A 27,466-nucleotide genomic window follows, 5' to 3' on the forward strand; every position below is an offset into this window, starting at 1 on the left:
ACCAAGGAAGAAGAGTGTAGTCTATAAAGTTAGTACCCAAACTTTATGATTCCTATTGATTTTTATCCAATTTTGCAGGTACTCATTATTTCTTTAGTGATTATAAAGCATCAAAATTTAGAGTGAATTAGTAATAGTGTCTATAATGCCAAGGTTTCTTAGGGATTCTCACAAGCCTCTAACAATTTTGAAATATACTTTTCTGAAGAATATAGGCTATATCTTTCAAAAGTACATATTTTATCACTATAGAATTGGGTAAGAGAATGCAAACATATCAATGAAAAATACACCATCTCTTCTAGTTGATAATTCTAAATCTGAGTGTTTCTGAGTGCCAGAAAGTGCTAGCACTTGATTTTATAAACACCAGAGAATAACTAATGATTCTTAGAGGGAAAAAATTAAATGAATTTATCTGGTAACAAATGCACTAAGTTACAAAATAAAATAAGATCATCAATGTAGAAAAAAAGATAAGATTATCAATACTTTCAGATAATAGCATCATATACTTATAAAAACCAAGAGAATAAAGAGAAACAGAATTACAAAAACAACACAAGGAATTGGAGTATGATAAAATAAAATTAGAAAATCAATAGTATCCTTATACACCAGAAAAAAACATTTTGAAAAATATAGTGAAAACACAGTACTGGGGGAAAGTTATATAAATACACAGGAATAATCTTAATAAAAATGTGCTAAACCTAGATGAATTTCTAAGAAATTTAGTGAGAGGAATGACTAGAATATATTGAGTTGCACACTATATTTCAAGATAGGAAGCCTAAAAATTGTTATCTTTTTTCCTAAAATGAAATTATAGGTTTTATGCATATCTAAGCAATCCTTAATACGATATATTTTAAAGCTCACAAATTTACTCTAACGTCCATGTAAAAAAGATTGTATTTTATTGATTTTAAGATGCATACTTTTCATATCTTAACAAGTCTAAAATTGGACTGTGTTTTACCGTCGATGGAATGTCAGTTTAGATGATAAGATTTTTTCTTAGTTTTACATAATATAAAATCTTGTAAATTACAGTATCTCATATGATAGGGTATACAAATATAGTTAAAAAGCAAATTAGAAAATATTTCTCAGGAAGGGAACAACAATTGGACAATAGTGGGAGTAAGATCACTATTAAAAATTGTGAAACAGAAATATTAAAACAAGTGGCTACAGTGCTCTAGACACAGAGAACACAAAAACAGAACTAAGATATATGTAAGGATTTTAAGTCTAAAAAAGAAATCATTATAAACCAACTGGAAAAGGAAGAGTTATTCCATAAAATGTGTTGGGGTAAGTAGTTAGCAGCTTGCAAATAGAACTTAATTTAGAGTCTTACACCTTAACTTTCACTAAGATATGCTGCAGATTAATTAAACAGCTAAAATATCTTCATATCAGGCATATCAAATATAAAAACAGAAATAGAAATTTTTTAAACTTCAATAATAGCAATAATTTACAAGCTTAGAAAATACAAAGGAAAATAAAATTTTGCCTATATATATATGTTTATGTACTTGATTTATTCTTTTCTATTATGAAACTCATATAAACCGATGTATAAAATATATTTACACAGTTTACATAATACTAAAGAAGAAATTGTATAACTTCCCACAGCTTAATAGTGTATTGCCATAACCTCAGCCCCTTGAATGCCTTTTCAAATCTCACAGCCTCCTTAGAGAAAAGTCATCCTTAACTTTCTAATAACAATTCCCTTGCATTCCTTGACAGTTTGACATACACAGTTGATCCTCATTATTCACAGATTCCATATTTGCAAATTTACCTAACTGCTAAGATTTATTTTTAATCCCCAAATCAAATATCACAGCACTTTTGTGGTCAATCGCAGACAAACAAAGAGTGGCAAAAATTTTGAGTCTTCTGATGCACGTGTTCCCACGTGAAGTCGAACAAGGTGATTTCTGCCTTTGGGTTCCAAAGGCGGACATTGTAAATGAGTCCTCTTCACCATCTACTTAGTATCATTTTTTCAAATTTTTGTGGTTTCTCTTGGTGATTTCAATTTTTAAAATGGCCCCCAAAAATAGCGCTGAAGTGCTGTTTGCTGTTCCGAAGCATAAGAAGGTGGTGATGTGTCTTATGGAGAAAATACGTGTGTTAGATAAGCTTCTGTCTACATGAGTTATAGCGCTGTTAACAATGAGCTCAATGTTAATGAATCAACAATATACATTAAATAAGGTGCTTTTAAGCAGAAGCACACATAAAACAAGGTTACATATTGATTGGCTGACAAAATGTTGTGGCCAGAGACTCATAGAAAACTAACTCCGTATTTCCCCTAGGAACAATGGTTCAGTAGTCACTAATTCACTATTTGCAAGTACCATGAATAAACAAGAATCGACTGTCCATATTTAACGTAAGATTCGGTTTTGTATACTCTATGTATTCTTCTTTAACTTGCCTGTTTTGCTAAATATTATGTTTGTGACATTTGCCAACAATAATGGATGTCAAAATACTCTCAAAATAAAATCAGTTACAATTGTTTTGATAGAGAAAACTGGTTACAGTTATAGTTGTTAAATAAGCAGGCACTATTTCAGAAGGAAACAGTGCAAATAAGTCTTATGATGAAAGCTTGGCTGTGGTCAGGTGTTTCAGAGCAGAGTTTCACTGTATTTCAGGAGAAATGGTAGAATATTTAAATATTTCACAAACATTGTTTGGACCCAGGTACTGCAACTTTATGCTTCTTCTCAGTCTGTTGGCAGCTTTCAGTAAAATATTTTAATACATTGATTTAGCACTGCCTTTATTTCAAGTGACGGAGTAGGAGATATGGTGAACACATTAATCCCATGTCTGTAATACTGGTATTCCATTTTAATGAGGGGTATGGGGAGTAATTTCTAGCCCTTTTCTATCATCTACACTCTGTAAACATATATGTAGTTAGTTGAAATTATCAAGTGGGTCTATGATTATTTAACTTAATTGTCTGACCAGCCTGGTACATAGGGCAGCCATTTTGGTGAAAGTAATACTGATGGTCTTTAGATGGGGTTTTATAATTATGACATAAAATTTTATTTAATTGCAAAAAAAACCCTAATTTAAAAAATTCAAATGTTACACTTATGAAAATATATCTGGCTATGCGTAACCAATCAAAGGAAAGTGATCTTCTTAGTCCCTGCTCCAGGAAAATGTTTCTCAAAGTATGGTACTCTAACATCTGCATAAGAACCAGCTATTATACTTGTAAAAAATTCTCATTCTTGGGCCTCACCCCAGACTTTCTGAACCTAAACTTTTCAAGATATATGCCTGAAATTTACATGTACAATAATTTCCAAAGGCCCATTAATATGATAGTTTCTGAGCAAGACGATTTGGAAATCTTGTCAGTATGCTGAGATAACTTACAGAAATATGTATTGGTTCCTCTCTTATCTCAGTGGTTGTATGGGAAATGCCATTAACTGCATTAATTAAATTGGGATTCAAAGTACAGGGAGCAGCTTCTCTGTGTGTCCTAATTTTGCTGCTATCAATAGTTACTCCAATTAGACTTCTTGTAATGCTAATGGTTTTATTCTTGAAACCTAGTGTTTTGTTTGTTTTATTTCAGAGCGTGGAAGGATTGCAAAAAGAATGTACAAAGAGTGTATTAGGGAATCTTCTACTGACCTTCTCCATTGTGAGACCAGTTTTAGAAGCTGCTGGTTTCTGTTTGTTTGCTCCAAGGTATAGAAGTTTAGGTGGTTTTCCAAAGCCTCAGAAATGGAGAAAATGCATTCCAATTTCAGCAGCTCTAATCCCTTAATTCTAGCGGCTGCTGCCCTGGCTAGAAAAAGTGATATGTATACGAGGATATAAGAGTGAATTTTCCTATCCCTATTTTGTCCTTCAACAGCCTCTAGAGGCAAAAGTTGTTCGTCGGTAATATTGGATTTTAAAGGTCACTTTTTACTTTATAGCTCTAGGTTGGTTTTTATATCTAGATATTTTACATGACCCCATGGTAAATTAGACTCTAACCTGTGCTGAAGGACAAACTAAAACTATGTATAATATCCCAGAACTTCACTTTCCCACTCTGAAGTGAATACCTTATAAGTGCCTTAACAAAGTCCAGTGGTAATTCCTTTGGATTGGTACTCAGGCAGTATATTATGGTTTTTAAAAACTTAAACTCTGGGATAACACAAACATGGTTTGGGCTGTTTAGATACTTACTAGTTATTTAATATTGGGCAAGTTACTTAATCTATAGAAATCTGATGTATTTTCTGTAAAACTGAGACAACCAATGGTCTTATATTATGGGATTGTTATAAGAATTAAGTGAGATAATATATTTAAGACATTTAGGAAAATGACTGATATATTAAAATGATCAAGAAATGTGTGTTATTAAATCAGACCATATTTTATTATATCATAAAATCATTAAACACATTTAATTATTATTATTTTTTTTTCTTTTCTTTTTGCGGTATGCGGGCCTCTCACTGTTGTGGCCTCTCCCGTTGCGGAGCACAGGCTCCGGATGCGCAGGCCCAGCGGCCATGGCTCACGGGCCCAGCCGCTCCGCGGCATATGGGATCCTCCCAGACCGGGGCACGAACCCGTATCCCCTGCATCGGCAGGCGGACTCTCAACCAGTGCGCCACCAGGGAGGCCCACATTTAATTATTTTTGAAATCATCTTCCTACAGAGTCAATAACAGCACTTTAAATTTCATTACAGAATCATGCAAACAGTGAATTTCAGAGTAAAACAGTTCCATTAAATAAGAAGGATGGAAGTTGAAAAAGAAAATGCTCTTATTTCATCTTTTAGAATGTAACTGAAATTTAACTTCATGATATCAAGCATTTACTTGAGATTTTTGTACATCTTTAAAATAGGGATATCAAGTGTAATACCAGTGGTTAGATGAATGCTATTCCTTATTTTGTTTAAGATGCCACGACTCCCTTTGCATATTTGAACAGTGCGCAGATCACCTTGTAATTTCCAAGAGTTTATCCATGTTTAACTTAACAGTGAGTGTATTCCTGGTGCTCAGCAAATGGCTTTTTGAATGAATTAGTGGTTGAATGAGAAAACTTCTGGTCACTGCGCCAGCATGTCTCTTGTGGAGAACTAGCTTTATTCAAAGATTGTTCATATATTTATTTTATTTTTAGTGAAGTAACTTTAAAAATAATCCAGAAAACACTTATTTTATTTGAGTTACAACTCAAAGACATAACCAATGAAATTTTCTGATATAAAATATTGAAAATACCATAACACTATAATACTATAAAATCTCATTCAGTTTATTTGCTCTCTATTAAAAGCACCATAAACCATATATTGATTCTTAAAAAAAATAAATGAAAATGACCTTTTACCAGGTGAGGCATCCAGTTAGTTAGCAAATAAAACAAGTCTCTTTCAGGGAGTTTCTACACTGTAACTGGTACGCCAAATGTGTCAAAAAGAACAAAAGAATAGAAAAAGCATGATAAAATTAACGAAATTAAAATTAACTCAGATGATCTCAACTCACAGTCTAAAAGAAATATTGATCAAAAAGATATTTATCTAGACATCAGTTCAATATGATTTTGAAAGTTGACATCATGGTAGTACATTTATAGTTAAGAAAAAATAAATTCTCTAGATGAATCAAATAGTCTTTAGATGGCAGCAAGTAATTTGGTCAGAAATTTGGATTCTATTTCTCATCAGCACACACACATACATACACGCAAAGTACTCTAAAGTTTATGAAAAGGTTTATATTGGGAGTAAATGTCAACTGCATTGAAATAACTGCCAGCATATATAAAAACACCAAACGCTTGTACAAATTCTATTTCAAAAAAATACAATCAACTTCCTCTGACAGAAAGGTGAAATCGACATCTGTTCCTCTATTTTTCAAGTTAAGGACAACTAAAATCCTTGCATATTATAGATAAAACAATAATAATAAGGATCTGAAAGTTGGAAAGAAGGAGGAAGACCAGCTAAGAACCTTGGGACTTAAGAAACAATACAATGGTGAGTTTTCTGGATTTTTATTTTGCCTCATTTATCCTAGGTTTAGACCTGAAGAAGCTGGCTGGCAAACCAGAAACACCAGTGGGCACACACACACGCACACACACACACACACACAAAACAGTAAAAATCTTCTCTCTCTAGCTAAAAGACCAGGAAAGAGATAACCTAGCAAGACAGAAAATGTTTAGACCATAACTTCTCTACACCTACCAAACGTGGCACCACTCCACCAATGCCAGTAAAGCCCAAGTGGGGAGCCTGGACTTCTTCCACCTTTGTCCAGCTATATTGAGCCACCCACTTCCCCACTGGGGTAGTATCAGAGAAGGCCTGATAGGAAGCTGGAATTTTTATTGTCACTGGAAAATAATAACCTCCTCTCTGCCCCCCGGCCCCGTTTCAGTTGCTACCATGTAGAGAACTTGGATTTCGACTTGTCACCCAGCAGTAAGGAGATGCCCCTCCACTTTCATGCTGACTTGGCATCAGAGGAGGCCTATTGGAATTTTCACCATCACCAAGCAGTCACAAGGTCCCTATGGTGTCAGAAGAGGCTATAAGGGGAGAAGTAACAAGACATTCCTATCCTTCCCAGTCACAGTAGTATCTGTAGAGGTCTAGGAATGAGCCAGAACTTCCACCCTTGCCCAGCACAGCAGTAATGAGGATTCCCTCACACTCAACAAGTGTCAACAGAGACAGAGTGAGGAACCTGGACTTCTCCCCCACTCCCTGCCAAAACAGTGTCAGACAAAGCCAGATTAAACAGAATACTTAAATAGATTCCAGAGTCTTATGACATAATAACCACAGTGCAAAAAGAAAATCACCCATGTTACTGAAATTAAGGAAAATTATAACTTCAATGAAAAAGACCCAAGACCTAGATAATAGAAATGCTAGAATTACCTAACAAATTTTTTTTAAAAAGCCATCACAGAAGTGCTCAACAAGCAATTATGAACATACATGAAACAAATGAAAAATATAAAGTTTCAGCAAAGAAACAGTGTCAGTAGAGAAATATAATACATAATGAAGAGCCAATTAGAAATTTTAAAACTGAAAAATACAATATCCTTCCACACATACTCATACAAATTAAATGTTGGCTTTAACAGCAGAATGGGACATGCAGAGGAACAAATCAGAGACCTGGAAAAAGAGAACAATGAATTACCCAATCCTAACAAGAGTCAGGAAATCGACTGAAAAAACAAACAAACACACAGAGCCTCAAGGACCTGTGGGAAGTATAACAAAAGACCTAATGCTTATTTTATTGGATTCCAGCAACAATAAGAGAAAGAGAGTGAAGCTGAAAAGGTACCTGAAGGAAAGAAGGGGTAAAACTTCCCAAATTTGGCAAAACAGATAAATCTACAGATTCAAGAAGTTAAACCTTAAATAGAGCAAACACAATAAGATTCACTGAGAGGCACATCATAGTTATAGATGGGAAAATGAAAGGTAAAGGAAATACTTTGAAAGCACCCAGAGAATTGACACCTAACCTGGGACCAATTTAAAAGACAGCGGATTTCTCATAGGAAACCATGGAGGCCAGAATAAAGCGGCACCATATGTTTTAAATACTGAAAGAAAAGAACTGGCAAACCAGAATTCTATATCCAGTGAAAATAATCTACAGTGATGAAACAAAACTAAATGAATTTGTTTTCAACAGGCAGAATTAAGTCGCTTACTCTCATATTTGTTCTTACCAAAATTCAAAGTATATCCACATACATGTATTTTTAGAGGCATATTCATATATATATATATATATATATATATATATATATACACACACACATTCTTCAGCTTGGTTAACCATTCCTGTTTTCCACACTTTATCTTCTATTACCAAGATGTGTATAGATTTTTTCTTCCTTTGCTTCAAATGAAATATGCTGCTGTTAGTGACTCAGCTTATGCAATTACATATTAATTAAGTGGCTAAATAAATTTGGCACATGCTATCATAAAAAATATTTAGGAATTTTAAGAAAACATCTTAATTCAATTTAAAATAAACCCTTCTGCTGCCATTATTTGAAATTTACACATAAACTTAGTGATCTCTGAGACCCCTATCTTAAAAATCTCACTAGAAATATATCGATACTTAGCAGGAACTGTGTCCAAGAGAGCCATCTGTTGTTTATGAATGAAATGCAAATCACTTCCTACAAACCAGTTTCTTAGGTTTCTCAAGACACAATTTTCTATTCCAGAGTAAGAGCAGAAAATTGAGGTAGAAAAAAATGAATAATACATTTCTTTTGCTAGAGGTTTTAATCGTTACTGCTTCTGTTAGTTTTTGTGGATCTTGTGATCAGAAACTATATTTTTCTATATCAAATATAACTTTGGTTTAAAATATAATAAAACATAATAACACAACTCAAATGTCAATAACAAATCCATTTTAAGGTTATTTTGTGATCCAGGTCTGACATGTGATTAAAATTCCTAAACTGTACACCCCCAAATCAAATAACAGTTGAAACAGAAACTTAGTGCTTTAAATAAATTTCCCTATTATTACCCTAGTCCTGGATCAGAATAGGAATTCCATAAGTATATTGACTAAAAAAGTGAATGATGATATTGCCTCAAACCCAAAATGTCATAAGATAATTTTTTAAGCTCTATAATATAAAACTTCCGAATGTTTCTAGCCTGGCAACTGTAACATTTACATTCACAGGTAGAGGACCAAAAATGAATGTCACTGGCGTAAACTTTATAGATCTGATATGACAACTATGCTTTCAGATGTTTAAAAATTCTATAGTTTAAAGAAAATGTATACTTTTAAAAAGGTTAAGCATGAAACTGCCTGAATGTCTAAATATCTTCGCACACCAAAAGCAATTTAAGACCAAGGACTATAATGCCTCATATAAGATTTTGATTAGTTCCTAATTCCTTTGGTACCCATCCTGGTAAATAATCAGGTTCTTTGACGCCTGCCATTTGGCTGTTTACTGAGATACTGAAGGTGAGCTTATTCTTCTAAGTTAATTACTTCTTTTCCTGACTAACAACTCTACCATCCTAATTGTTTCAGGAGTAGAGGGAGACTACTGAGCTAACTGAACCATATTTCGAATGGTTGCTAATGACTTAATGTGCTCATTCTCCCAGAAAATATATTTTCATTTAACAGGAAAATAAGATGTCTTAGTAGAAGGAATGACTACAGTCACGATTTCACATAGATTATGAATATTAATGCACTTTAAATGAAGTTCCCTGGAAAGATATGATTGTGTTTGTTGAATGGAAAATGTTACTGACAATTATTTCAAAAATATGTTTAGGGAAATCAGTTCCTTTGTGTAGTCATTTTAATAAAAATGTTGGTCCAAAAAACTAGGCAAAAACTATCCATTTAATCTAGGTAAAATAACATACAAGTAAAAATTTGGGAGAATAAAATTTTAAGCAATTTGTAGTTGAGATGACATTATTAGTTATTTACACAATTATATTTTCAGCCCTAATTTTGAGTTCTATCAGCTCCTTAGTTTCACCTTTTATAGACTTATTGGCAGCATAATGGACATGCAATAAATTTCACATATTTAAAGGATATAGTTTGATAAGGTTTGATATATCTATACACCTGTGAAACCATTACTACAAACAACGTATTTACCACCTCCCAAAACTTCCACTCACCCTTTTGCAATTTGTTCCTCTTACTTCCTATCCCTATGCACAGGCCTCTGGTATCTACTAATCTGTTTTGTCTCTAGAGATTAGTGTGCATTTTACAGAATTTCCCCAAAACAGTATATATATATTTTAAACTCTCTTTCAGCATAATTAGTTTGTTTCATTTATATTGTTGTATGTATTAATAGTTTATTCCTTTGTGTGGCTGAGTTGTATTGTATTGCATGGATAGACCACACTGTTTATCTATTCACTAGTTAATGGACATTTGTATAGTTTTCAATTTTTACCTATTTCAAATAAAGCTGCTAAAATATGTATACAATTTTTGGTATATGCATATGCTTTCATTTATATTGAATATGTTATCTAGGAGTAAAATGGTTGTATCATATGGAAGGTATATAAAGATCTTTAAAAAAATAAACAGTTTTAGAAATACAAAAAAATCGCAAAGATGATTCAGAAAGTTCTCATAAACCGCACACCTTGAATCTCCTCCCTATTTTCCAATGCATATAAAAGTTACGTTTCCACCATACTGTAGGCTAAGTGTGCAAAAGCACTATGTCTAAAAACATGTACATACCTTCATTAAAAAACACTTTATTGCTAAAACAAACAAAACATCATCTGAGGCTTCAGAGAGCCATGATCTTTTTGCTGGTGGAGAGTCTTGCCTTCATACTGATTACTACTGACCATGATCAGGGTGGTGTTGCTCAAGGTTGGGGTGGCTGTAGCAATTTCATAAAATAAGACAACAGTAAAGCTTGCCATATCAATGGACCCTGCCTTTCATGAACAGTTGCTTTGTAGCATGCAATGCTATTTGATAGTATGTTAGCCACAGTAGAACTTCTTTCAAAACTGGAGTCAATCCTCTCAAAAACTACAGTTGATTTATCAACTAAGTTTATGTAATATTCTAAATACTTTGTTGTGATTTCAACAATCTTCATAGCATCTTCACTAGGAATAGATTCCATCTCAATTAACCACCTTCTTTGCTCATGCATAAGAAGCAACTACTCATCCATTTAAGTCTTATCATGAGATTGTAGCAATTAAGTCACACCTTCAGGCTCCACTTTTAATTCGAGGTCTCTTGCTATTTCCACCACATCTGCATTTACTTGAACCCCTTAGCATCATCCATGAGGCTAGGAATCAACTTTTTCCAAACTCCTGTTTATGTTGATATTTTGACCTCTTCCCATTAATCATGATTGTTCTTACTGATGTCTAGAATGGTGAATCCTTTCCAGAAGGTTTTCAATTGACTTTGCCCAGATCCATCAGAGGAATTACTATCTAGATGGCAGCTATAGCCTTACAAAATATATTTATGAACTAATAAGGCTTGAAACCCAAAATTACTCCTTGAACAATGGACTGCAGAACAGATATTGTGTCAGCAGGCATGAACACAACACTGACCTCGTTGTACGTCTCCATCTGAGTTCTTGGGTAACCAGGTATGTTATCAATGAATGGTAATATTTCAAAAGGAATCTTTTTTTTCTCAGCAGTAGTTCTCCACAGTGGGCTTCAAACATTCAGTAAACCATGTTGTAAAGAGATGTGCTGTCATCCAGGCTTTGTTGTTCTTTTTATAGATCACAGGCAGAATAGATTTAGCATAGTTCTTAATGGCCCTAGGATTTTCAGAATGGTAAATGAGCATTGGCCTCAACTAAAAGTCACCAGCTGAATTAGCCCCTAAAAAAGAGTCTGCCTGTCCTTTGAAGCTCTGAAGCCAGGCATTGACTTCTCTTACTATGAAAGTCCTAGATGGCGTCTTCTTCCAATATAAGGTAGCTCCATCTACACTGAAAACCTGTTGTTTAGTGTAGCCACTTTCATTAATTATCTTGGCTGGATATTCTGGATAACTTGCTGAACTTCTGCCTCAGCACTTGCTGCTTCTCACTGCACTTTTACATTATAGAGACAGCTTCTTTCCCTAAACCTCATGAATCAACCTCTGCTAGCTTCAAACTTTTCTTCTGCCGTTTCCTCACCTCTCTCAGCCTTCACAAAATCAAAGAGAGTTAGGGCCTTGCTCTGGATTAGACTTTGGCTTAAGGGAATGCTGTTTCTAGTTTGATCTTCTATTCAGACCGCTAAAACTTTCTCCATATCAGCAATTAGGCTGTTTCACTTTTAATTTCCTTCAGTAACTTTTCCTTTGCATCCACAACTTAGCTAACTGTTAGGCACAAGAGGCTCAGCTTTCAGCTTATTTCAGTTTTCAATATACCTTCCTCACTAAGCTTATAATTTCTAGATTTTGACTTAGAGAGATGTGCAACTCTTCTTTTCGCTTGGACACTTAGAGGCCACAGTGGCATATGCATATACATAGGCATACCTTGGAGATATTGTGGTTTCAGTTCTACACCACCGCAATAAAGCAAATATCACAATAAAGTGAGTCAGAAATGTTTTGGTTCCCAGTGCATATAAAATTCATGTTCACACTATACTGTAGCCTATTAAGTGTACAGTAGTTTCATGTCTAACAAGCACTGTACATACCTTAATTAAAAATAGTTTATTGCTAAAAAGGATCAACATCATCTAGCTTTCAGAAAGCTCTAATTTTTTTCAGTAGTAACATCAAACATCATTGATCACAGATCACTATAACAAATATAATAATAATGAAAAAGTTTAAAATAGTACAAGCATTACCAAAACGTGACACAGAGACACGAGGTGAGTAAATACTATTGGAAAAATGGCATCAATAGACTTGCTGGATACACGGTTGCCACAAACCTTTAATTTGTAAAAAAATGAAATATTTAATGAAACTCAATAAAGCAAAATACAATAAAATGAGGTACATCTATATACGATTTGTAAATATCTGCTAGCCTGTTGCTTGTCTTTCATTCTCTAATGGTGACTTTCAAAGAGCAGAAAGTTTTAACCTTGATGATGTTCTATTTATCATTATTTTTCTCTTTTATGAGTCATGTACTTGGTGTTGTACCTAAGAAATCTTTGCCTATCCAAGAATATATATATATATATATACACACATACATATATGTATATATGTATTCTGTTACATATAAATATATATATTCTTTTTCAGATCATTTTCCATTATACGTTATGATAATATAATGACTATAGTTCCCTGTGCCATATAGTAAATTTTGTAGTTTATCAATTTTATATATAGTAGTGTGAATCTGTTAATCCAATAATCCTAATTTATCCCTCCCCTAAGTTTTATTTTTGAGTTAACATTAAAGTAGAATGTGATATACAACACAGGCAATCTGCTAAGAGACTGCAAAGACAGAAATAAATCTCATCCTTTTTTATTTTTATTTTTTATTACATGTAGATTTATTTTATTTATTTGGTTGCACCTGGTCTTAGTTGCAGCAGGTGTGCTCCTCAGTTGCAGCTCACTGGCTCCTTAGTTGTGATATGCAAACTCTTAGCTGTGGCATGCATGTGGGATCTAGTTACCTGACAAGGTATTGGACCCGGGCCCCCTGCATTAGGAGCACAGAGTCTTAACCACTGCGCCACCAGGGAAGTCACAAATCTCACTCTTTTTTATACTTAACCAGATTCAACCCATTTCATACATGTTCTCAAAATACATGATAACTAGTCCTCGGGCAAGAGGACTTCACAGCACTATATGTCACACATGGTTCATCCTAATTTCACCAATTGGGATGGTCACCTGTGTTTGCCAACTGGCTTTATTTAAAGAAAAACAAACTGCTCATATTTTTATGACAGGAAGCAGTTTTGCAACTTGGGGTGAGGTGCCTGCCTAAGTTAGGTTCCTAACCTCCCACAGAAACGAGAGATAGGTGCACTATCTTCCTTGATGAATGTATTTCAAAGAGATGGTTCTCAGGTCCTGGAGAAAGACAGCTGTTGCTATGAGAATGTCATCTCCAAGCAGGAAGAGATCAAGTAAGGATGTTTACCCACTGTAGGAGCTCAGTATGGTTTAGCAATGAAATCCAGAGTCTCTGGCAAGCTTTTTAAAAAGATTTACATATTTTTGTAGTTTCCATGGTACAGATTTTTCACTTCCATGGTTAAATTTATTCTGAAGTATTTTATTGTTGTTGATGCTATTATAAATGAGATGGTTTTCTTGATTTCTTTTTCAGGTGCTTTATCATTAGTGTAATGGAATGCAAATGATTTCTGTATGTTGACTTTTTATACTGCCACTTTACTAAAATTGATTAATTCCAACAGTTCTTTGACTGATTCTTTGGGATTTTCTACATGCAGGGTCATATAATCAGTAAATAATGACCAAAATAACTACAAAACTTTGTTGAAAGAAACTGAAGACATAAACAAATGTAAAGATACCCCATGTTTATGGATTATAAGAATTAATACTGTTAAAATGGCCATCCTACCCAAAGCCATCTACAGATTCAATGTAATCCCTATCAAAATATCAAAGGCAGGGCCTCCCTGGTGGCGCACTGGTTGAGAGTCCGCCTGCCGATGCAGGGGATACGGGTTCGTGCCCCGGTCTGGGAGGATCCCATATGCCACGGAGCGGCTGGGCCCGTGGGCCATGGCCTCTGGGCCTGCGCATCCGGAGCCTGTGCTCCTCAACGGGAGAGGCCACAACAGTGAGAGGCCCACATACCGCAAAAAGAAAAAAAAAAAATCAAAGGCATTATTCATAGAAATAGAAGAAGCAATCCTAAAATTTGTATGAAACACCAAAAATCCCAAATAGCCAAAGCAATCCTGAGGAAAAAAGAACAAAGCCGGAGGTATCACATTTCTAGATTTTAAACTACACTACGAAGCCATAATAATAAAAATAGTACAGTATTGGCACAAAAATATACACATCAACTACTGGAGCAGGATAGAGAGCTGAAAATTAAACTCAGGCATACACAGTCCCTTTGACAAGGGGTCCAAGAATAACCAATGGGGAAAGGATAGTCTCTTCAAGGAATGGTGTTCAGAAAACTGGAGAAATACCTGCAAACAATGAAATTGGAGCCCTATCTCACACTACTCACAAAAATTAACTGGAAATGGACCAAAGACTTAAGCATAAGACCTGATACCACAAAGTTCTTAGAAGAAAACAGTGGGGAAAAGTTAATCAATATTGGTCTTGGTAATAAATTTTGGGGCATGATGCCAAAAGTACAAATAATGAAAAAAAAATCAAATGGGACTACATCAACTTCATAACTTCTGTGCAGCATATGAAACAATTAACAAAATGAAAGGACAATCTAGAGATTGGAGAAAATTTTTGCAAACCATATATTGGATAAGGGGTTAATATCCAAAATATATAAAGAACTTAATCAACTCAATAACAAAAAAAAATCCAATTAAAAAATAGGCATAAGAATTAAATAGACATTTCTTCATAAAGGACTTCAAAATGGCCAAGAGACATGAAAAGAAGATGTTCAACATCACTAATCATCAGGAAAATTCAAATCAAAACTACAATGAGATATCCCCCTCACACATGATGAATGACTACCATCAAGAAGACAAGAGATGGGGGCTTCCCTGGTGGCGCAGTGGTTGGGAGTACGCCTGCCGATGCAGGGGACATGGGTTCGTACCCCGGTCCAGGAGGATCCCACATGCCGCGGAGCGGCTGGACCCGTGAGCCACGGCCGCTGGGCCTGCTCCGGAGCCTGTGCTCCGCAACGGGAGAGGCCACAACAGTGAGAGGCCCGCGTACCACAAAAAAAAAAAAAAAAAAAAAAAAAAAAAATGAAGACGAGATAACAGGTGCTATCAAGGATGTTGTGAAAAGGGAAACTTCATACATTATTGGTGGGAATGCAAATTGGTGTGACCAGTATGGAAAACAATATGGAGGTTCCACAAAATATTAAAAATAGATCCACCATACCATCCAGCAATTCCACTTCTGGATATATATCAAAAGGAACTGAAAACAGGATTTTGACTAGATATATGCACTTGCATGTTTATCAAAGCATTATTCACAATAACCAAAATATGGAAACAACCCAAATGCCCATCAACAGATTAATAGATAAAAAAGATGTTGCTGATGATGAGATCTTAAAGCCTTTTTACACTTGAGGTAATATTCTCATTAATATTTAAAAGACTCTTTAAATACAAATTTAAATAATCTTTCTGTTTCTTGTACTTGGCGTATTTTGTCCTTTGTATAGATGTAGGTTTATGGTTTTAATCAAACTGGGTAAAGTTTTTCATCATTTATTCAATTTTTGTCTCCTTTCCTCTCTTTATAAACTCCAGGAACACTAATAATAGATAATCTGAAATTGTCCAACAACTCACAGATACTCAGTTCATTTTTGTGGTTGTTGGAGCTTTTTTTTTCTCTGTGTTTCAATTTGGGTAGTTGCTATTGCTACACATTCAAATTAACTTACTTTTCCTTTACAATGTTTAATCTGCTGCTAATTCCAGTCACTTTATTTTTTTATATCAAATATTGTAGTTTTCATCTCTAGGAGATTTTCTAATTTCTCCCATATCTATAATTTATAAACAATCCTCTCGCAATCTTTGAAAACATAGAGGATATGATTTTATAACATTTTAGTGTCCTTGTATACTAGTTCTATTATTAATATACTTGTAAAGTTTGTTAACATTTATTCTTATCATAGGTCATATTTTCCTGCTTATTTGCATTTTTGGCTTTTTTAAAATTGGATGCCTGATGCTTGGATATGTCATACTTTTATAAATATTCATTACCTTTATTTTGGGATTCAGTTAAATTTCTCAGAAATACTTTTCAGGTTTTGCTTTTAAAATTTCTTAGATGAGACCAGTAGTTTTTGATTAATTTAAAATAAAATCCTTCCAATTATTCCACCCAGTGTCCATTGAATAATGGTGTTTTCCACCCTTGCTTGTAGGACATCAAGTTTTCCCAGATCTGTTTGAGCTCCCGGGATTGTTTTGTCTGTTCCTTTTGCCCACTTCTTTTCCCAGCCTCAGGCAGTTTTCTTACTTATACCTGCTAATTCATATTCAGCTGAAAACTTAGAAGGGGCCCTTCCTAATAGGTCTCTGTAGTTCTCTCTCTGAGAAGCTTTCTCCTCTCAGGTACTCTGCCTTGCAGTCTCTAACTGCCATGACTTCATTTCATTCCCAACTGTTACCTTAACTTAAGGAGTTCACTGGATTCTGCCAGGCCTTATCTCTATAATGTAAGCTAGAAATCACCCCACCCCCAACCCCCACTCCAAATCAGGAAGCCTGTACAACCTTACAGATGCAAAAAGAAAATTTTTTTCTGGTAGAGGTACAACTTATTCAATTCCACTCTAACCACCTTGGAAGAAGCCAATTTTATATCTATTAACAAAGTCATTTCAGCATTTGTGCCTATGTAGGTGCCAGTTCTATGGATTTGCTTTTGAATCACTTTTTAATAACTTATTGTATCCCTTGTTAATTAATAGGTCAAACCAAATAATTGATATTAGTTCATTTTATATTTGAATAGTAGTAATTTTTACTTATTTAAAAATTATCTTTAAAAAAAGTATAGGTGTAATATTCCATTGAGTGGAATTTTCTTAACTGTTGCTCTATTGACGAATATTTGGGTATTTTTTATTTTTGCTATTACAAATTCATCACATTTATTTTTCATGCACCTGGATTATTTATTCTTCTACTTTAAAACTCCTGTTTAGGAAAAAGTCCCAAATACATGTAAATAAGTCAAAAGAGATAATCCTTTTTAAAGATCATTATATATAAATTGCTTAACTGGGACTTCAGTTCTGAGTCACTCAACTTACTAGTATGGCTGACCATTTCTAATATAGGCTACTAGTTGTAGTAATTTTTACTGTGAAGATATTGTATTTTTCAGCATTAAATAGCTCTGTTATGGAGCTTCTCAGTTAAAACTTGAAGATGCATAATGGGATTTTGATTCCATTTTTTGGTTAATACTAGCAGTTAATAACCAGAAACTTAATGAAGTCTGAGCTTGCTAGTTTAATATGTTTAAAGTCAGAGCTTCTGTAGGCTCTCCTGGAACTAATTTATAGGTTCCTGCTGTAGGCACCTTCTTTACAGTCTCATTTAAGATGATGTAAAGTCACCAAGGGCACCAAAAGTCACCAAAGTCACCAAAGACTCATTTCTGAGGTTAAAATAAATAGTTAAGTAATGCCAAGTGAGTTCCTGTGCATATATGTTTGAATGTGTGTGCATTTTTCATTTAGTAAAGTTTCTTTAAATAAGAAATAGTTCTTTACCTTTTATGTCTCATAGTAAGTCAGAGAAGTTACATGAAGAAAAAAATGATCTTCAGTGTCAGTCAATTGCCTTCCATTTCACATCATCACCTACTGATTTGGAATAATATAATTCAGAAGCTAACTACCCTTCACAATATTTTAAACGTACCTTTATTGATATTTCTACCACTGTGCATAGATCCAGTTGAAACTTGATTATTGTAGTATTGTTATTTTTAATTAGGTTGAAATCCAAATCAAATTAAGTAGAACTGACAATCCAGTGCTCTTAAAATAAACTTTGAAAACTGGGACTTGAGCTTTATCAAAATTTATAAATGGAAAGCATGACATTGGATTGTACTCTAAAGTTCAAAAATAGATTTACTTATAAACTTATGAAGGGACAGTTACATTACATGACCATTTATTATGTTTACATACTTTTATTAAAACAATTTATTGAGTATCTGTTCAGTACCAGGCTAAATATTGGTAGTGGAAATAAAAATATAAGTACTATGTTATGTTTGCCTTAAAGACATTTTAGAAATGCTGGTAAAATAGTTCCACAGAATCAGAAAATTGGGAGGACCAACTCTCTGGAGGCATGAGAGAGAGATTCATAATTAAGCACATGTTTTAGTTGGCCTTGAAAAATGGGTAGATTAACATTTCTGAAGTAAGGGAAAGAATGCCAGGCAGAAGAAAAATGCGGAAGTGGAAAAATTTACCCTGTGGTTACAGAAGAAGGCACAGTCTACATAAATGTTGTGAAGAAACAAATATAATCTGATAGATTTGATGGAGGAGAATTAGGTTTGCATCAAATAATGCAAGATCAGTGTGGATATTATAGTATTTTAACCTTTTCCCACTGGGGAATTTTAGGGTCTTGATGGAAGTGACTTAACCTGCAAAACTGATAGCAGAGGAGAAACTGAAACAAGTAAATTAATTAGGAGACTCTCACAATAATCTTAATAAAATTGCAGTAGTTAGAATTCAGATGACTGGATGGATCAAAGAACTTTCATAAATAGAATTTTAGAATGGAACAGTGAGATGAATTTTCCAAACGTTTGGTAATTAATATCAGGTCCTGATTTTCATATCATTTTATCAAGCATAACTTCATAAAAATATCAATTCCAACTATAATTATTGTTATTAATATTATTATTTCATATTGTGATAGGCACGACCCCTATTTCAAGAATTATTTCAATCTTTCAACTTTGAAGTTTCAAAATTCTTTTTTTTTTTTTTTTTTTTTTCGGTATGCGGGCCTCTCACTGTTGTGGCCTCCCCCGTTGCGGAGCACAGGCTCCGGACGCGCAGGCTCAGTGGCCATGGCTCACGGGCCCAGCCGCTCCGCGGCATATGGGATCCTCCCAGACCGGGGCACGAACCCGTATCCCCTGCATCGGCAGGCGGACTCTCAACCACTTGCGCCACCAGGGAGGCCCTCAAAATTCTTTAATAGCTAATATTAGACACTTCAGTAGACTCTCTCAAATTCCAGTGTAGCATCTAGTTGGAGAGTTTAGAACATTATAAACTACATTTCCCAGATTCCCTTGAAACGAATAATCTGAATATTCCTCTAATGGAAGAATTCTTTTGAGATTTAGAAGAAATGAGAAGGTAATCTTCCTGTTTTCTAGCTATTACCACTGGTTACAAGGGTTATGAGAATGTGTTCTAGTATTGCTAGGTGGCCAGGGACGGTGGTAACATTATTCCTACATCAGAATAGATTCAGTGGTTGCCCCAGACTTATGAGCTTCCCTAAATTTCAAGATTAGTTTGTTATGGGACTCATATGAAAAGCCCAGCATATAAACTGGTTCTATAATCATTCCACTGATTTTATTTAAAATATCTAGAATGGGTCTATTGTTTTCACTGATCCGTGATCAACTATTAGGTTTGTATTACAGAAGATAAAAAAAGTTTCAACTCAACATTCTTGAAAAAGTACAGTATATACACCCCAAAGAAACTAGTCCTAAATGGAAATTTTTAAATTTTTAATTGAGATACAATTAATATACCAGCAAATTCACCATGTTAACATGTACAATGCAAATTTTGTTTTATTTTATTTTGCTTTTTCAGTATACTCACAAAGTTGTGCAACCATCACCACTATTAAATTCCAGAATATTTTTCATCACTCCAAAAAGAAACCTTGCATCCATTAACAGTCCACTTCCCATTTCCCCATTTCTTCATCCCTTGCTAACTACTAATATACTTTCTGTCTCTATTAATTTACCTATTCTGGAGATGTCATCAATTGGAATCATTCAATAAATTACGTGACTTCTTTTACTTAGCATAATGTTTTCAAAGTTAAATCATGTTTAGCATGTATCAGTATTTTACTCATTTTTTATTTCTGACTAATATTCCATTATATGCATATATCATATTGTATTTATTCATTCATCAGATGATGAACATTTGTGCTATTTCCACTTTTTGACTATTATGAATAATGCTGTAATGCATATTTTTGTGGAGACATATCTTTTCAATTCTTTGGGGTATATACCTAGGATTGGAATTGCTGGGTCATAGAGTGACTCTATGTATAACTTTTGAAGAACTGCCATACTGTATGGCACATACAGCACCTGTGCCATTTTGTAATGCATTACCACTGGCGATGCTTGAGGTTTCCAATTTCTCCACATCCTCATCGACACTTGTTATTATCCACTTATTTTTGGAAACTTTGCAGTAGACATAAACTTTACTTCTGACAGCAGCAGACTTGTGATAGATGGATGGGTATGTGATAAAAATGAAGGTTGATGAATGAAAGGTAATGAAATAAAAAAAATTAAAAAGTCAAAGATTTAAAACACTAGAAATTGTGGGTTCCTAGTAATAATTAATTAGATAATGAACCTTATATTTGCCTGTCAGTTTGGTGAGCATATTTTTCCAAAACCAGAGATAATTAGAAAAGAAATCAGAATTTCTTTCTTTTTTTTCTTTTCTTTTTTTTTTTTTTTTGCCTGCATCGGGTCTTAGTTGCGGCATGCAGGATCTTTGTTTTGGCACACAGGATCTTTTGTTTCAGCATGTGGGCTCTTCACTGCGGCACGCAGGCTTCTGTCTAGTTGTGGCATGTGCGTTTTATCTCTCTAGTTGTGGTGTGCGGGCTCCAGAGTGCGTGGGCTCTGTAGTTTGTGGCAAGTGAGCTCTTTAGTTGAAGTGTACGGGCTCAGTAGCTGTGGCGTGCGGGCTTAGTTGCTCTATGGCATGTGGGATCTTAGTCCCCTGACCAGGGGTCAAACCCGTGGTCCGTGCATTAGAAGGCAGATTCTTTACCACTGGGCCACCAGGGAAGTCCCAGAAACCAGAATTTGTATCAATGAGTAGAAATTATAAAATCTAAACACTATCAGAAAATTTAGGATATATTTTTATGAAATTTGAAGGATTTCTGTCAGAAACAACCATACACAGGAGAAATGAAGATCAACTGTACATCTTCTGTGATATCCCCTTTTTCTGTATGTATTAAATATCTCCTTATTGTAGAAATTTCAATGTATCCTGTTTTCAAAATTTTTTTGATTTCTAATAATAGTGTAACCTAGACATTTTAATTGTATTATTTAATGGTTTTTAAAAACATGGGCATTGTAATTCAAGAGGATTAAATCCTGGTTCTGGCCCTTAAAAGCGCTGATTTTGAATATCAATTTATTTTTATTTAATATCCAATTTGTAAATAAGGGATATTATATTTTATACACAAAGAATTATTTGAGAAAAAGAAGAAATATTGGATATTAAGTGGGCTTTAGAACAATAGCCAGCAAACATCAGGTTCATAGTAGATCACAGCTATTCTTATTGATTACCCATTTATCTAGAGGGGTTTTGTTTTTTCTCTTAAACTTATTTTATAATGCATTATATATTTATTATTACAGCAAAAAATGGCTCTTTACTTATCTTTTCTTCATAGGTATCATCCAAGACAATTAAAAACTTTATTTAAATATGATTTGGTTGTCTGGCTAACAGTCTCTATTTTGAAAATAATGTACTTAAATATACAAATGACCACATATTTTCAATCTACCTCTATTAAAATTATTACATAATAAATATTCTGAATTATTTTTCTTCATATTTTTGAGTATTTTCTAAAAGAAGGGTTCATTAAAAGTCTATTTGTTTTGAAGTATATGGATACATTTAGGGTTCTTCATTTACATAATCAAATTTAAATATACACATCTGAAACAATCTTTTTATAATGAATTAATAGACTTTATATTTAGAACAGTTTTAAATTCACAGAAAAAGTGAGCAGATAGTACAGAGACTGTCTCTCCCTCATACACATTTCCCCTACTAATATCATCTTGCATTGATATAGTACATTTGGTAGAATTAATAAACCATTATTGTTATATCATTATTAAAGTTCATTTTATTACTGATTTGTATAATTAGAATTTCTGAAAATAAATTAATTCTACAGATATAGCTTTGCTTATACATCTACCTATGCAAGGATGTACTTCAGCCTCACTCTGCCATGGAACAATGACACCATTCTTAAGGTATTTATATGAATAAATCAGTAGGTAACTCTCTTTTCATACATTTTAGTGCAATTACTCAATCAATTACTGAATATAATTTATTTATGCCATTGTATTAAGAGTCTTAAATTAGCTAAGACAAAATATAATCAGTGGCCATTAATTAAAGTATAAGTGCAAACTGTAACATTTGTAATAATGGTAATAAAAAATAACAATAGTGCTAATAATAATTACACCTAATTTTTTTGAGAACTTACTTGTTACCAGATATATACTTTATATGCATTTCTTCATTTGAGTCTCTTAACATCATAAAGATTTAGCTTTTGGAATTTCTATTTTATACATAAAGAAACTGACACAAAGATTAAATAACTTGAGCAACATACAGCTAGTACACTATGGAAGTGGGATTTGAAACAAAACTATCTGATTCTAAAAACCATTATGCTACAGCCACAAATTTATGCTTACTTTTTCCCTTGTGCCAACCCCCCCAAACTTCCTAAATTACTCTTCTGATAACAAGAAGAAAGTGAACTAAAATTTTATTTATTTATTTATTTTTAATTAATTTGTTTTATTTTTGGCTGTGTTTATTTTTATAATTTGTGAAAGTATTATAATATCGTAATACTGAATAGTAAGGATTTTAAATGAGCAAAATGAATGCAGAATGTGATCCAGTGGGTACTAAATATTGCCTACTTTCTATATAATGGATCTTAAAAGAGAAAAGTGGTTCAAGCAGGTTATCCTTGATCCTAATTTTGAATTTATCTTTTCCTTTTTTAAATACACTTAAAGTTCTTTATAAAATATTTCAGTGTATGTGCACCTGTGCTGGAAGTGACCACATCTTCCACAACTGAAAACAACATTTATATATACAGGTCATTTATTTCATCTGCCCAGACATAACTACCTGTATTGTTTCTCTGTAAACAACTGGAAATAATTCATCAATTTCAGAAAAAGTGGCTAATTTTTACTAATTAGTGATGGGTTTCTGCAACATGATAAATTGTCTTTCTACCATTTGTCTATAAGTAAGTTAAAACATCCCTTTAATAACACAGAGAGCAAAATAACCATCACAAACATTTTTGGTAGGTTTGCAAGCTAGAGCCTGAGAGTGTTGAAAAATATTTGGGAAAATATTTTTTTTCAGTAACAAAATTAAGCTGAGTTTGTAAAAGAGCTTCAAATCCTCAACTATCAAATAATAAGTAAATAATTAATTCCTGTGGTTGATGAAATAAGAAACAGCTGCATAAGAATATAATATGAGTGTGATTGTCAAAGGAAACATCTCAGGGATATAAACGTTGTTGAGTCCTCAATGAGCTATAGGGAGCTATATGAAACATATAGTAGGAGTCAATTGGGTTTATTAAAAGCATCTCAGGTCTACTTGGTTTTGTATTTAACTTTTTAAAATGTAGTCCTTGATAAATTGTTAAATATACTTAACAAATACATTTTAAAAGATAAATAATATGTAGACTATACACATCTATGTCTTAAAGGCTCTGAGAGATAACAGTAGCTATGATTTATTAAGAAAGTATTTCAGTGATTATGTCAAGGACTTTGGTTATTACTTAAGGGTGGATATAAGACCTCACTCTTCAGAAAAGGAACCAGAGGAAATAAAACATAAGACTTAACATTGTTATCGCCTGCATAAGCAATGGAGAGTTACTGAAGGATTCATAGCAGAGTTCATGTCTGAGAGAAGTCTTGAAGGATAAGAATTTCAAGAGCTGGACTAGGTATGGGAAGAACATTTTGTGGAAGGGAAAAAAGAAAGCATTGTGTTATATATGTAGGAACACAGACGTATTTGAATATTATTGAAGAAATGGTTAGAAAGAAACGTAAGTCAACTAATAAGTTATTTTGAAAATATGAGAGGGTGGTATTATTTGGGGAAAACCAAACAAACAAAATTATAATCATTCATTCACTCACTGAAAAAATAGGTATTTCAATAAGTGCCAGTCATTGCAGTTATCAAATAAACTAAAGTTTATTGGGGAATATAGATTAATAAACAGACCATTAAATTGTACTCTAGTAAATTCTACATTAAGGGTAAGTTTTTTGAAGGACATAGGAACACACAGGATAGTCACCATTGTGAGGCATTTAGAAGTTATAAAGGAAGTTACGATCAAGCTCATTAAAATAGCTGGGAAACATTATTCAAAATAGCAGAAACAGCATGTGCAAAGTATAGAAACTAACAGTGATCATGCTACATGCAAATCTTTCTATATGCCAGAAAACTGAGAATAAAGAACGTAGAGTACTTTTTCAAAAAGAAAATTAAATGCATGGACTTTGGTATTCGATAGGTCATGGTCCAAATCCTAAGACTTAGTAATTAATTGTTAAGCCTTAGGCAAGTTAATTAACTTAAGTTTTTTCCTCTGTAAAATGGAGATAATAATAGTTGCTTTCTCCTGGGGCACTGCAGGAATTAAAAGGAATTATATAATTCATGCTCAGCTTCTTGCTCAGAGTAAGTACTAGATGAATAAAAGTGGTGATGGTTGTTGTTATGAGCTATCTATGCATGGGGGCCTTGTCTATTGGTCATGGCCTCCTTAGTTCTTAGAATAGTACCTGACACATAGTAAGTTATTAATTAGTGTTTCTGAATAAATGAATGTTCTTACTCAAATTACTATCACAGAATCCAAGGAAAGAAACTTCTGATACAGAGAGTGGCTAAGATTTTTAAATGCATCCATATAAGAACAATCCTGAAATATTATTTTCTTGGATTAGGAAACAAGTAAGTTATTGGTAGTGTCTATAGAGAATCATCAATTGAGCAATAGGTGAGTAGGAAAGAATGAGAAATGAAGCACTATATATACCCAGTATAGAAATACATTTCAAGCTATTTGACCATAAAAAAAGGAGGACAGAAACAGTACTGTAACTGAAGGAAGAGATATAGAATTTTGTTATTACTGTTTTTCTTTTCCTAAGTTTTAAACAGAGATATCATAGATGAATGAAATCAGTGATGAGGTAAAAGCAAGAGAGGATATAGATGGAGAATTAGATGATAACTCAAGAAGCATCACATCCACTGTACCATAAGGAAGAAAATAACCGGTGGGTAGATACAAGTATATTTGTAGATTTAGAGGTGGGGAGGAAACAGTTGCCTCAGCATGCCTGGGTTGCTCAAACTCTGAACATTTAAAAGCTGGACTATCCTTTGATCAGCTCTTATGAGATAATCTCTGAGCCCTTGAATTATTCTACTTGATAAGAATGTTTCTATAAGCTTGAGGGCTTGAGATAAGCTGTACCTATTTAACCAAATAATTTTATTCTGTTAATGTAATTTATGATAAAAGGGTTATTTTTGCTGGAGTTGTGGATGTTAGCAGAGAGGGGATATGACTGGAATCTGAGTGGTTGAGATGGGCCCCAAGCACCAGCAGCAATGCATGAATCATAGTTTTCATCTTGTATTGACCAATCTGTTATTCTCTGCTCTAAGGTTTCAGACTAAGGATGTAATCCATATCTTCCCTTAGAGGTAGATGTATGCCATATGCCTCAAAAAGACTAGATAAATAAACACTGCTAGCTTAGCAAAGTACCATACTCATCACTCAAAAACCATTCCTAATCACACACATAATTGAAGCTTATTCAGTGAAGTAATTGCTTTACAAGCAAAACAGTACTTTACCACAATGGTTTCATAGAGAGGAAATAAATAATGATAGCATGAGTTCCTATATTCTTAATAAGGAGTCAGCAAACATTTATTTTCAGTAAACAGTCACATAATAAACATTTTAGGCTAAGTCAAAAGGAAACCGTTATAACTGATCAACTCTATTATTCTAGACTGAAAGCTGCCAAAGACAATGCATAAACAAGTAAATATGAATGTGTTTCAATAAAAATGTATTTACATAAACAAGCAGAGAGAGGGATATGACTCTCAGGCTGGATATGGTCCAGGTACCTTGGTTTGCTGGCCCAGGTACTAGATACTACATGTGCATTATCTCACTTAATTTTCACACCTATAGGAAGTAGATATTTTTATTCCTCATTTAAAATAAGTAAACTGAGGAATAGATTGATTGAGCAAAATGTTATTCAGGTAATAAAAAGTAGATCTAGAATTTGTAACCATATTTTCTTGACTTGCTAACCATTATATTTATTAGTCTCTTCATCAAGTGGTTATATTAGTCAAGATTAATATCAGCTCTGAATGACCAAAATTACAAAATAAAAGCTTTAAAAAATTACATATAAAGTCAGAAATTTGCCCCAGGACTGAAGTGAGAGATAACAATGACAAGACTGCCAAGTTTCTTTCATCTTGTCACTCTTGTGATTCTCATCAAGAATCTTTCAACTTGTGATTCAGGATTCCTATTCAAGCCCCAGCTATCATATCCATACTATAACCAGAAGGTAAGAGAAAGGGGAAAAGAAGAGAGGAGGACAATGCTATTTGCATTAATGAAACTTCCCCCATGCTATATACAATGTTCCAATTTTTCTATGACCACAGTCAAGAAACCTGGGAAATAAAGTCTTTATTCCAGACAACTACATGCTCAGGTAAAGGACATACATTTTGTACCTATAGAAGAAGGGCAGAATTGAAATGGGGGAACTGGCAGATGAGGAAGGTGTTATATGTGGGTTTTACATAGGCTCTGCCATCTAGTTTATACCACAGTCTAATGTAAAACACTCATAGGTGTGTTAAATAATTTTCCTAAACCTGCGTAGTTAGTAAATGGCAGGTCCTGGAAATAAATCCAGCTAAGTATGATCTCTATTCCATATAATTTTCACTAGAGGAGTGATTT

Source organism: Mesoplodon densirostris, chromosome 6 (assembly GCF_025265405.1).
Source record: "Mesoplodon densirostris isolate mMesDen1 chromosome 6, mMesDen1 primary haplotype, whole genome shotgun sequence".
NCBI lineage: Eukaryota > Metazoa > Chordata > Mammalia > Artiodactyla > Ziphiidae > Mesoplodon > Mesoplodon densirostris.